Here is a 13,361-nt window from a genome sequence, read left to right as displayed (position 1 = left end):
ATGGATTCTTAACCTGGAATCAGCTGCAGTCACCCTGGAAGCCCTGTTTTTTGGTTTTTTTTTTAATTAATCTTTATTGGTGTATGGTTTTTATGTTTATAGTTGTTTACTTATCCATTTACCACTGGATAAGCATTTACATATCTTATTTTCTCTTGGGTAAATACCTACAAGTGGGATGGCTGGGTCATAGGGGAAGTGTACACTGAATTTTTAAATAACCACCAAATTGTCTTTCAAAGCGGTGGTGCCATTTCATGTTCCTGCCAGGGATGCATGGGAGTTCCAGTTGCTCTGTATCCTCGCCAGCATTCAGTGTTATCAGTGACTTCTTTTTGTCTTATTTGGTGGGTATTGGTATGTTGTTGTGGTTTTAATTTGCATCTCTCTCGTGACTAACGATGCTGAGCATCTTTTCATATGCTGAGTGGCTAGTTGGTTTAGAACTATATTAGTTGCCATTTGTCTTGAACTTTCATTTGCTTTATAGCCTTTAATAGTTTGCTGGACAAATTAAAATAACATTTGGTAATAATTTGAGACCTAGAATGATGTTATTTTCCTCCACAAAATATTTTCCTTTTTTCCCCTACAAAACACCTAAGTAGATGAGCAGTCTAGGACCAAGATATGAGGGTTTTGTGCAGGCTAGACTAAAATACAGATCCCGTGCCTCCAGGATGTAGCCTTTGAGTGTTTCAAGTCAGAAAAAGGGATATTATATTAAGGCCTCACTGTTTTTGAAGGAGATGGATACAGTCCCCAAATCTTCGTGTATCTGAATTCTCAAATGCTTAGCTCTGTGTCTCAAATGCTTCCAGCAAGTGGCCTCAGAGCCAAATTTCAGCCCGTGGGCTCTGGAGCACAGAGTGGGTCATTTCCTAACGTCTCAGTCAAGCTCTGCCTTTCACTTTTCTTTTCATCATTAGTAAATCATCCTGTCCAAAAGGGCTCTGATTATTTCCTTGTTCTCTCTAAATATCTCGTTAGGTCTCTGATGCTTATGAGAATGTGTGTGTGTTTCAGTTTTTAAAATTGTCTTCAAGTGGGAGGCTTGGTTGGAATCATCTAGCATGCCATTCCTGAAATCTGGGATATAGGCTAATATTCTAACGGAGAAAATAAACAAATGAATATATATTGTGTCAGGTGGTAAAAAGTGCTACAGAGATAAATAACACAGAATAAAGGATACAGGAAGACCAGGGAGGAGGGGAAGAATACTCAGGAAAGATATTTCCTAAATGATAACACATGAACAAATAACCTTGAAAAGTGAGAAAGGTATTTGTTCTAGGAAATCTCTTCTAGGGGTATGTCTGGAACAGAGTATGTACAAAGAGGCAAGAACTCAGGGAACAAGAAATAAAAGTATGAGATGATAGAGGTAGCTGAGGGAAAGGTTATGTTGTTGCTGTCGTTCAGTTGCTCAGTCATGTCCAACTCTTTGAGATACCAAACGTGGCCCACTGGAGAAGGGAATGGCACTTCAGTATTTTTGCCTTGCAAACCCAATGAACATACTAAGAGGCAAAAAGGTTATAGCCCAAAAAGGTTATATAGGGCAGGTCATACTGTCTTTGGATTTTACTGTGAATGAGATGAGGAGCCATTAAAAGTTTTGAGCGAAAGAGTAACTTGATTTTACCTGCAATTTAAATAGATTATTCTCACCTCTAAGTGGAGAACAGAGTGTAGTGCGGGAGGAAGAAAAGAGTCCAACTAGGAGTTTTTGAAATAATTCAGGTGAGGGATTAAATTACAGTAGAAGCCTAGACCAGGTAAAGAGCAATGGAAGTGGTGAAAAGAGCTCAGATTTTTGATAAATAGAATATCGGAGGCAAAATTACTAAATCAGTTTCATTAAAATGTTTAATTTAGCAGTTTTAACTAATTGCAATGATACAGCCAGTTGTGCGTGAGGACACAGACAGTGAGTATATCTGTTTTGTGTGTATGTGATGCTTTGTTTTTCCTTAAGAATTCTGTAGATTGAAGTGCTCTTTGAAAACAAAGAACAAAAATACATTTAGGATTCCCTGGTAGCTCAGCTGGTAAAGAATCTGCCTGCAATGCAGGAGACCTGGGTTCGATCCCTGGGTTGGGAAGATCCCCTGGAGGAGGGCATGGCAACCCACCCCAGTATTCTTGCCTGGAGAATCCCCATGGACAGAGGAGCCTGGTGGGCTACAGTCCATGGGGTTGCAAAGAGTCGGACACTGAGCAACTAAGCACATATTGGAGGTAAAACCAATAGGATTTACTGATGAATGTAGAGTGTCAGAGGAAGACAGAAAATGTAGTTTTGGCTGGGCAACTAGAAAGGCAGGGCTAACATCTTTTGAGATGTAGAAAATGGTACAAAGAGGATTGTCAGTGGAGAGATGGGGCATGGCAGTGGAGAATTGGGAGTTTGATTCAGGACAGGTTAAGTTTGAGATCCTGACTAATATTTAAGTGTAGATTTGAGTAGATGGTTGATCATGAGTCCTCTTTAGAAAAGAGGGCTAGAAATGCACATTTGGGAATCACTGACATATAGATGCTTTCAAAGCTAAGAGCCTGGGGATGGTATTACAGAGGGAATAAATAATGAGAAAGAAAATGAAAGGTTTTTAGGGCTCAACACTTAGGAGTCAGAAGATAAAGAGGACTTGAATGATCAGTGGAATAGGAGAACTAGGGCAAAGTGATGTCTCAAGCCAAATGAAGACAGCATTTCAAGAAGGAAGCATGCTCATCGGTTCTTGGAGATACAAGCAAAGTCATGAAGTAAGTAACGTCCAGGTCATTGGGACATTTCAGTAGAATAACGAGATGAATAAAGTCAAAATGGTAAATGGTTCCTCTTTTTCTTTAAAAATAGCCTTTATCAAATGTAACAGAGAAGATGCTATATATTATAGCAACATGAGATTTACAAGTTTTCCTCTGAGGTAGTTAATGTGAATTATATTGATAAGCCAGTTGTTCAAACATGCTATACTTATTCTGAATAATCTCATCATTAGTAAAATTAGGGCTTTTAGTATAAAAAAGAATGAAATAATTCCATTAACACCAACATGTATAGACCTAAAGATTATCATACTAAGCAAATAAGTCAGAGAAAGACAAATACCATATGATATCACTTATATGTAGGATCTAAAATTTAACAAAAATAACTTATTTATGAAACAAAAATAGACTAGCAGACATAGAAAACAAGCTTATGGTTAACAAAGGGAAAAGGGGGTAGGGATAAATTAGGAGTTTGGGATTAGCAGGAACAGACTATCATATGTAAAATAAACAACAAGGTCCTACTGTATAGCACAGGGAACTACATTTAATATCCTGTAATTTATCATTAATATTCTGTAATTTATTAACTTATTAAACCATATGAAAAACAATATGTATATATATATATATATAACTGAATCATTTTTCTATATTCCAGAAACTAACACAAGAATATAAATCAAGTATACTTCAATTAAAAAAAAAAAATTAGAGCTTTTAGTATCCTAGAGAGAGATGTACCTTTATTCAAGAAAGAGAGGGCAGGGACTTCTCTGGTGATCCAGTGGCTAAGACTCTGTGCTCCCAATACAGAGGGCCTGGGTTCAGTCCCTGGTCAGGGAACTAGATCCCACATGCTGCAACAAAGATCAAAGATCCTAGATCCTGTGTGCTGCAACTAAGACCCAGTGCAGCCAAATAAATAAATATTAAAAAAAAAAAGAAAGAGAGAGAGGGCAAATTTTAGAAAAGTAAATCCAAGCAATAAATGCATTTGACAATATTGGCCTTAGAATGACATTTGTTCTTTGGGGAAAAACCGAAGAAAAAGAATTCTAATAAAAAATAAAACTCTCTTGGCAATAGCAAATAACAGCCTTGAATGGTGTCAACTCAACAGATAGAATTTCCTCCCCAACCCCACCATGAAAAATGCTCAGTGGTTTATCCCTTTAGTTATATGAAATATTTCTTTGGCCTCAGAAATAGGATTGTTTACTTTAATTTCTCAATTTTTTTCATATTCTCAATTTTCTCATATTTATTTAACATTCTCATATCCTTTAATATGATAGCAAGTGAGTATTATATAATTTTTGCACTCATACAAAAGTAAAATTTGGAGTTTAAAAGAACACAATCTTCTATGTCTATAAATTTTTGAACATTTTCATAAACCTTAAGTACTGCAATTATTTATAAATTGCATATAGCTCTATAATTGGTTCTTTTAGACTTTGGTTTGAAGATAATTTATTTTCTTTTCTCCACGGAATTACATTTATTCTCTTAATTTCCCTGTAGAATAAGAAATTCAATTTTCTTTCATCAAAATGATTTCCTGATTGTCTTTCAATTACAATTTTAGTTTCAATATGATATCAAGTAAGTTCAAACTATAAAAGATATTTAAAGTTGGGAATGGTTCCTTTTTCAAGCACATTTTGATAACTTTTATGGGCACAGAAAATCTTTTGGTTTGAGGAAAAATAAGGTGAACTAACAGATAGAATGGATACAACGTAACGTAGTGGTTAAGCATGATAGTGTTCGAGACACGCCTGGGTTTAAATCCCAGGTGTTCTGTACCTAATTTTATAATCTTGAATAAATCACTTATTCTCTCTTAACCTCATTCCTCATCTATAAATGTTGATAACAGTACCTGCCTCATGGGGTTAAGATGATTATATGAGATAACATATAAAAAGCACTTCATACAGACTTCGGTCATGTCTGACTCTTTGAGACCCAATGGACTGTAGCCCACTAGGCTCCTCTGTCCATGGCATTGCCATAACACAGGTTAGGTGCTGAATAAATGATATGCTTTCATTAAGGAATTCCCTGGTGGTCCAGTGGTTAGGACTGGACAATTTCACTGCCGTGGTCCAGGTTCAATCCCTGGTTGGGGAACTAAGATTCCACAGGCTGAGCAGTATGGTCAAAAAAAAAAAAAAAAAAAGATAAGTATCCATCATCATCATCAGCATCATCAAAATTGGACAATTTCCAAAGTCAAGTAGTTAAAAAAATTCTAGACTAAGCATGATCAATTCCAAAGGTTGGAATTCGATTTCACAAGAAAGGTATTTATTTATACTAAAGCATATATTATACACTTTAATAATAAAACACATTGAAGGGGGAAAGTTAGCATGACTTGTTGCATTACTCGTGCTGGAGGCCACAGGCACGTGTCAATTAACTCTGACATCAACCCCAGAAGGAAATGTGTATATGCCCATTTTACAGATGAGGAAACTAAAGCTCAGAAGGATAAAAGTGATTTGGCCAAAATCACGCAGCTATTAACTTGAAGGGTCATGGCTCAACTTCAACTCATTTGTCTACAAAGCCCTGCTTCAACTGAACTTTCAAATGAGAGTTACTTTGGGGACTATTTAAACTGGACCCCTCATCTTCATCCAGACTATACCTGAATCAAAAGCATAAGCCTGTGGGTAGCACAGGCTTTATCAACCCTCAGCTCTTACTCTCTTTTTCATTCACAATCTAATCACACCAAAGGAACCCCAGAATTCAGAGGGCTAGTACCATACCTGCTGCCTGCATAGCCTTACTGCCGGCTCTTCTCTACGTGGACCTGGGTCTGGGCTGAGTGAACCTAATACAGTCTCATGAATCCCACCACAATTACCAGTCAGCTTTGGGTTGAAAAAGTTGCTTGACTCAGCAAGGCTGGCATTTCCCCCTGCACAATTCTTCCCAGCTCATTGGCAGTGGTATTCAGGAGTGGCTGGACAATTCTGATAAGAGCTTGCTGGTTGGATTCCAGGAGAAGAGCCCAGATTCTGCTGAAGACTCATCAGAAGGTGAAGAAATACTGACAAAAAGAAGTTAATGATGACTACTCTAGAAGCTCTGACTACCTCCGTGATGCCTTTACAACTATTTAAAGCATCACCTTGGAGCTAACTGCGACACCAGAAAATGAAGCAAATTCCATGAATGGAAATTAACAGTCAGGCTGTGACCCACTTAAGTAAGTGTTATGCTTCTTGCCAAAGGCCTGCTAGAGAGTGCACCCTGGATTAATGGCTCAGCGCCTTGGTTTTCATCACTTTTAGATGGAAGCAACGCAGTTGTCTCCTAATCCCCTTGCAGAACTGTGCCTCTTGCTTCCTTACCTTCGTTCCTGGTAGCTTTTTCCAACTATTTAACTACTTCGTAAAACACAATAAGCAAAGAATTGGGAAAGGTGACTGCTCAAACAATTGTGGATATTGACCTTTAAAAAAATATTTGGCTATGTCGAGCCTCAGTCGTGGCATGCAAGGTCTTCGTTGACATGCACAGGCTACCCTCTGGTTGTGGCATGGGCTTAGTTGCCCCGCTGCATGTGGGGCCTTAGTTTCCCAACCAGGAATCAAACCCACATCCTCTGCATTGGAAGATGGGTTCTTAACAACTGGACCATCAGGGAAGTCCCTGGATGTGGTAATGTTAAAAGTTACCCTTATCAGGCAATACAAAAGCCGTGAACCTTGAGTGAAGACATTATTAATATATTCTTATAAGCTGTAGGCAATATTGGCACACTATGGGTAATTCATAAATTGTTCCTCAAGGCCTTCCAAGCTCGGAAGCCAATCAACTTCCCCAGTTGCATCTCCTCGGGATATGAAACATCTGTAGTCTCACACTGTCCAATAGAAACATAATGGGAGTGGCTTACATCATTTTAAAGTTTCTAGTAGCCTTCTTAAAAAAAATAACAGAAACAGGTAAAATCAATTTTAATAATATACTTTAACCCAATGCATCCCAAATATTTCAACATGTAATCAATATAAAAAGTTCAAACTTATAAGCAGGTAATTTGCATAGTAGGCTAAAACGCAGGTTTTGGATTTTGAGAGATATGGGTTCTAGTTTAGCTTTCCTAGTTACAGGAATTTCTACTTTGAACAATCTCTTAGACTCTCTACATATCATCTCCATGATGGAGATAATATCTATCACTCAAGGTTGGTGAAAGGATTTAAATAATGTGCAAAGCTCCTGCAAAATTCTCCAGAAATGTTAGCGATTATACATGCTGCTTTGCGGTTTTCATCATTCTGGTGCAGCCATTCCCATCTAGTAAAATCTTTACAATAGATTCTTCACGTCAGTGGAAATTTTCCTTATTGCAACAGCCAAATAAATGGCTACAGAAAATAGCATTTCTTCCAACTCCAAAAGGCCCCTCCCAAAACAGCCCATTAGAAACAAGAGCTGCTGAATTGATGCCCTTCCTTCTCAGCCCATAGCAGAAACTAGCTTGAGTTGCAACATCAGCATGAGCTAAGAAGAGCCAGGGGCCAGGGACAGCCTTTGCTAGGGGGCTCCCTGTGAAAGTTCCTACAAACTGTTCTACAATGTGCTGTGGGTTGAACTCAATTCTAAGCTTTAGTGTGTGACTAACAGCCTAAAGGAGCCCACACACACACACACACACACACCCCAAACAGAACAAAATAACAAACAAAAAAACTGCCTCAGAGTCCTGTCTGCTTTTCTTATTTTTATTTGGCTGCCTAGAGTCTTAGTTGTGGAACGTGGAATCTTTCACTGCAGAGTGCAGACTAGTTGTGGCAAGCACAGACTCAGTAGCTGTGGTATGTGGGCTCTCCAGTTGTGGCGTACAGGCTCTGGGGCGTACAGGCTCTGCAGCTGTAGTAGCTGTGAGCTCTCTAGCTGTGCCACGTGGTCTCTGAGCAGGTGGACTCAGTAGTAGGGGTGCACAGGCTTAGTTGCTCCACAGTATGCGGAATCTTAGTTCCCCAACCAGGGACCCAACCCACATCCCCTGTAGTGCAAGGCAGATCCTTGACCACTGGACCATCAGGGAAGTCCCATCCTGTCTACCTTGAAAGACCTTCTGGCAACAAGGTTATGTCTCCAAGAGGGCCAAAGGGGTCAAGAGAGGCATTTCCACTTTGTAACTCTCTTACTAGCCAAACATAGAGGAGATATTTTCAAATAAAAGTACATTCATGAAGAATAAGAAATCACAGTAGGGGAAAAAAAAAAGCACACACTTTATTTCCATCTCTCCTCAGCAACACACATTTAGGGGTCTTGTCAGAAAATGATATGTGCTCATAAGACTCACCTTCCTCAAAGTCTGAACCTTACATGAAAAGCTTATTCTGGAAGAATACTGCTCATTCCCATGGGGTGCTTAGCATTTCTAAGCTATTGCACTGGCCAGAGCACTTTGATTAGCTTCATTGCTCAGGATCCCAGATCCTTGACTGATAGGCATTACCCAAGGAACTGGTGCACAGAAGAGATAACTTAGAGGTCAAGGGCCTGGCTTTAGCCCCCCAGATTGACCCTTAGAATTCTTGCCCCACCAACAGGCGCATGTAAAGATGCTCAACATCACTAATCATCAGGAAAATGCACATCAAAACCACTAATGAGATTTCCCCTCACATCTGCCAGAATGACTGTCATCCAAAAAACAAGAAATAATAGATGTTCAAAAGTATATAGAGAAAATAGAACCATCTTCTGCTATCAATGGGAATGTCAATGGATAACAGCCACTGTGGAAAACAGAATGGCGATCCATCACCAAAAGAAAACATAGAATCATACAATCCAGCACTTCAACTTCTGGGTATTTACCCAAAGAAAACAAAAACACTACTTCAAAAAGCTATATGCACCCTAGTGTTAATTGCAGCACTATTTAGCCAAGGAATGGAAGCAACTTGCATCTATCAATAGATAAATGAGTAAAGAAGATATGGTACTGTCTATACGCACATAAAAAAGAATTGAAATCTTGACATTTGCAACTACATGGTTGGACCTACAGGGTATTATGCTAAATGGTAATAAGTGAGATAAAAACACACACCATTTGATACCATTGATACGAGGAATCTGAAAAACAAAACAAATGAACAAACAGTAACAGACTCATAGACACAGAGAACAAAACAGTGGTTAGCAGAGAGGAAAAGAGAGGCGGAACTGGCAAAACTGGTGAAGAGGCTTAAGAGGTCCAGTTATAAAATAAGTTATAAAAACCCAGTTATAAAATAAGTAAGTCATGGGGCTGTAATGAATAACATAGAAAATAAGTCAATAATATCGTAAGAACTTAGTATGGTGACAGATGATAACTAGATTTATCATGGTGATCATTCCCCACCGTATAAAAATATTGAATCATTACGTTGTACATGAGAAACTAATCTTTTAAGTCAATTATACTTCAATTTTTTAAAAAAAACTAAAATATGAAAAAAGAATTCTGGCTCCCGTCATAATTAGCTTGTGATCTTGACAAATTATTCTCTAAGTCTCAGTTTCTTCTTACATCAACTATGGAACAAAAGATATCTACTTCATAGGATTGTTGTAAGAATGCCTATCGAGTGCTTAGCAAAGTGCCTGGTACATGGTAAGATTTCAATAAATGTTCAATGTTTTCCCATACAAGATTGGCGGGAGTATGTCTTAGTAGTTTATAGAAAGTGAAAATAGAAAATTGCCAAGTGATAACAATCTCTCCAGTTCCAACAAATAACACAACCAGCAGCAAGACAGCATCCCTGGTTCCACATAAACCTCCTGAAGAAGAAAAACCATGCTGAAGAGGCACAGTCTGGTAGAGCTGCAAGAGCCCTTAGAGACCATTTAGCCCAAGCTTTCATTTTCCAGATAAAGAAAAGAGACCCTCTGAGAGGTAAAGTAACTTACCCCACGTCAAGAGCTAGAGGCAAGTTTGGAGTTCAAATCCAGGTTTCTTGATTCTTAATTCTGTGATAAGTTCAAGTGCATTTGTGGTTAAAACAGCTCCTAAAATGTCAGGACATGAATCATCATTGGAAACACTCCCTGTATTTCTAATTCATCCCATTAACTGTTCATCTGAGATTGTATAACTGTATCCCAAAATACTCTCTCAATAGCAAAGAGCAAGTGCTTATAAGAAGTAAGTGAGTGACTGTTTGTGACCCCAGGGACTGTAGCCTACGAGGTTCCTCCATCCATGAAATTTTCCAGGCAAGAGTACAGGAGTGGGTTGCCATTTCCTTCTCCAGGAGATCTTCCTGATCCAGGGATGGAACCTGGGTCTCCTGCATTGCAAACAGACACTTTTACCATCTGAGCCACCAGCGAAGCTTATAAGAAGACACCTTACAAAAAAAGAAAAGTAATGAATGGAAAAATATGCAATTTTAACAGTTTACCTAGAATGACCAAAATCTGCATTTATCTTGAATAAATATTTTTATTTTTTATTTTTTTAATTTTATTTTATTTTTAAACTTTACAATATTGTATTAGTTTTGCCAAATATCGAAATGAATCCGCCACAGGTATACCTGTGTTCCCCATCCTGAACCCTCCTCCCTCCTCCCTCCCCATACCCTCCCTCTGGGTCGTCCCAGTGCACCAGCCCCAAGCATCCAGTATGGTGCATCGAACCTGGACTGGTGACTCGTTTCATACATGATATTATACATGTTTCAATGCCATTCTACCAAATCTCCCCACCCTCTCCCTCTCCCACAGAGTCCATAAGACTGATCTATACAAAACAAACAAAAATAAGAAGGCACCTTAGAAGGAAGTGTCTCTTCTACTGGTTCTGCAGGCAATCAGCATCATGGATCGCCTGGATTGCCTGAACTAATTTGAGACTAACGCATAATGTAGTACCCACTCCCGTGTTCTTGCCTGGAGAATCCCAGGGACAGGGGAGCCTAGTGGGCTGCCGTCTTTGGGGTCACACAGAGTTGGACACGACTGAAGCGACTTAGCAGCAGCAGCATAATGTAGTAAACAGTTCATTAAATGCCTATGATCATTTATGCCAAAGAATTAGGGAAAATCATAGAAATCTATACTGTGATCTTTAACCTAAAACACATTCATAGCAGGTAAAAAAAAAATTAAGCCAGACAGTCTGTCCAAGATGGTGCCCAATAATCCCTGCTTACTGATATTCACACACTGGGGTATCTTCCTCCCCCTAGAATATGGGCTGGATCTATTAACTTGCTCCTAACAAACAGAAAACTTCAGAAGTTCTGGGATGTCAATTATGATATTGGTTATAAAAGACTGTGGTTTCCGTCTTGGACACTCTCTTTTGCTCTCACTCTGGGGGAGTCCCTGCCACGTGATAAGGTTGCCTGGCTGGCAGAGGGGGCCACATGAGTGAACTTGGAAGCAGATCTTCTGAGGCCTGACAAGAACTATCTGAGTGAATCTGGAAGCAGGTTTTCAGCCACAGTCAAGCCTTGTAGGTGACTGCAGCCATGGCTGACAGCTTGATGGCAAATGTATGAGACACCTTGGCCCAATGGCACCTGACTAAGCTGCTCCCAAATGCGTGACCCAAGGTGAAATATTCAGTACCTGCTGTTTTAATCTGCTAAGTTTGGGGTAAATTATTACACAAAAATAAATAACCAATACAAAATGCAGCCAGGGTTGGGAAATAGCACCTCTGAACAGAGGGCATGATGCAATGGTTCCTCAAAAAGCAAGCGTCTTTATTCTCATTATAGATAGTCCAGAAAAACACCAACTCATTTTCTCCAAGGCTTCTCCAAGGTTCTATGAAAATTGATTATATTTGTGGTTGACCTCAATGCTATTGTCTGGACTTTGAAAAGTGAAAAAGTGGTTTATTGCCATCATTGATGCCTGGCCTCTGTTGGCTCTCTCTAAATATTCCCAAATGAATGAATGAAAGATCCACCCTAATGGCATAACTATGGATCTTAACCAGTGTCTTTTGGATAATGTAAATATCTTTGATCATTTCTTTAGTAACTTCTGAGTAATTAAGGTGTTATTTTTTTCCCCCTAAAGATAGGCCAAGAGTCACACTGTCCTAGGAAAGGAGAAGGTCAGTACCACATCATCAAATGTCTTTTTAAAATTTTAATAGCCAGAAAGACTTGAAAGCCAAATGTTGCAGAGAAAAAAAATTATGAATTCTAAAATCTCCCTTTGAAGTAAGAAATGATGCTTATATGTCTGATAATGCATAGTTTTTTTTTTCTCCACACCATAGTTAGAGTGGACTCAGAGGTAATCCAAGGAAAGTTCCTATAAGACAGGAACAGAAAATAGAAGAAGAAAACATCAGCGAGAGGTCAGATGCTAAAGCCCTGACTTCCCCTACCCAGCTTTGCTTCACATTGGCACCGTAAGGGCTGTGAAGAAAAAAAAAAAAAACCTCCAGAATGTTTGGGAGAAAGAAAACCAGAGACATTTGTACCCCAGTCTGAATTTGAGATTTGAAAGGAGGTTGCCTACTCGAGTATGCCGTGTCAACAAGCAGTCTGACAGCCGCACAGAGGAAGACAAAAGGGAAGTTACACAGAATAAAGGAGCTGTACTCGTTGCACTGCTTGGTGTGTATTTTTTTTTCCGTTTTAACCCCAGTTCACAAGTAGGCCTGCTGAGGTTCGTCTGGTTTCAGGAGTGCCACCGAGGCCCAGGTTTAGTCTTTCTGTAACCTGTGGGAAGAAAGGTGGGAAGGACTGCTGTATTAATGCTGCTGCTGCTAAGTCACTTCGGTCGTGTCTGACTCCGTGTGACCCCATAGATGACAGCCCACCAGGCTCCCCCATCCCTGGGATTCTCCAGGCAAGAACACTGGAGTGGGTTGCCACCTCCTTCTTCAATGCATGAAAGTGAAAAGTGAAAGTGAAGTCGCTCAGTTGTGTCCGACCCTCAGCGACCCCATGGACTGCAGCCTTCCAGGCTCCTCCATCCATGGGATTTTCCAGGCAAGAGTACTGGAGTGGAGTGCCATTGCCTTCTCCGCTGCTGTATTATACATGTGACTGATTCTCACTTCCTTCTGTTCCTGATGGACAAGGTTCTGCCCAGGATTGACTGCTCCACAGTAGTGTTAGTCCGTCAGTTCTGCCTCTGCCGTTGGTGATCTCGGTGTCCCCACACTCATCTCTCCTTTGCACCAAGTGTGGTAGAACCACACCCAGACACACTTGAGTGCTCAGCTTGGCCTGACCAGTTAGCTGTTAGCTGTCTGACCTTGGGAAGCTCTCTCTGAGCCCCCAAATTTTATTATCATAACAGTAACAAAATAATCATGAATAATTATAACAATTCAGGGTTTACTCGGAGAAGGCAATGGCACCCCACTCCAGTACTCTTGCCTGGAAAATCCCATGGACGGAGGAGCCTGGAAGGCTGGAGTCCACGGGGTTGCTGAGGGGCGGACACGACTGAGCGACTTCACTTTCACTTTTCCCTTTCATGCATTGGAGAAGGAAAGGGCAACCCACTCCAGTGTTCCTACCTGGAGAATCCCAGGGACAGGGGCGCCTCGTGGGCTGCCG

At 40.0% G+C, this 13,361-nt stretch overlaps 1 long non-coding RNA gene across 3 annotated transcripts in view; it reads left to right on the top strand.

Moving 5' to 3' along the window:
- The window catches only part of LOC112447772 (uncharacterized), a 50,281-nt gene extending 37,883 nt beyond the window's left edge, over positions 1 to 12,398 (top strand). For all 3 annotated transcript variants that reach the window (XR_009495511.1, XR_003035959.2, XR_009495512.1), the window contains 2 exons: positions 11,860 to 11,896; positions 12,065 to 12,398. This is a non-coding gene — a long non-coding RNA (uncharacterized lncRNA). The remainder of the gene's footprint in view (positions 1 to 11,859; positions 11,897 to 12,064) is intronic.
- The last annotated feature ends 963 nt before the right edge of the window (positions 12,399 to 13,361 follow it).

This window comes from Bos taurus, chromosome 8 (assembly GCF_002263795.3).
Source record: "Bos taurus isolate L1 Dominette 01449 registration number 42190680 breed Hereford chromosome 8, ARS-UCD2.0, whole genome shotgun sequence".
NCBI lineage: Eukaryota > Metazoa > Chordata > Mammalia > Artiodactyla > Bovidae > Bos > Bos taurus.
This window is presented reverse-complemented; position numbering and strand designations above follow the sequence as displayed.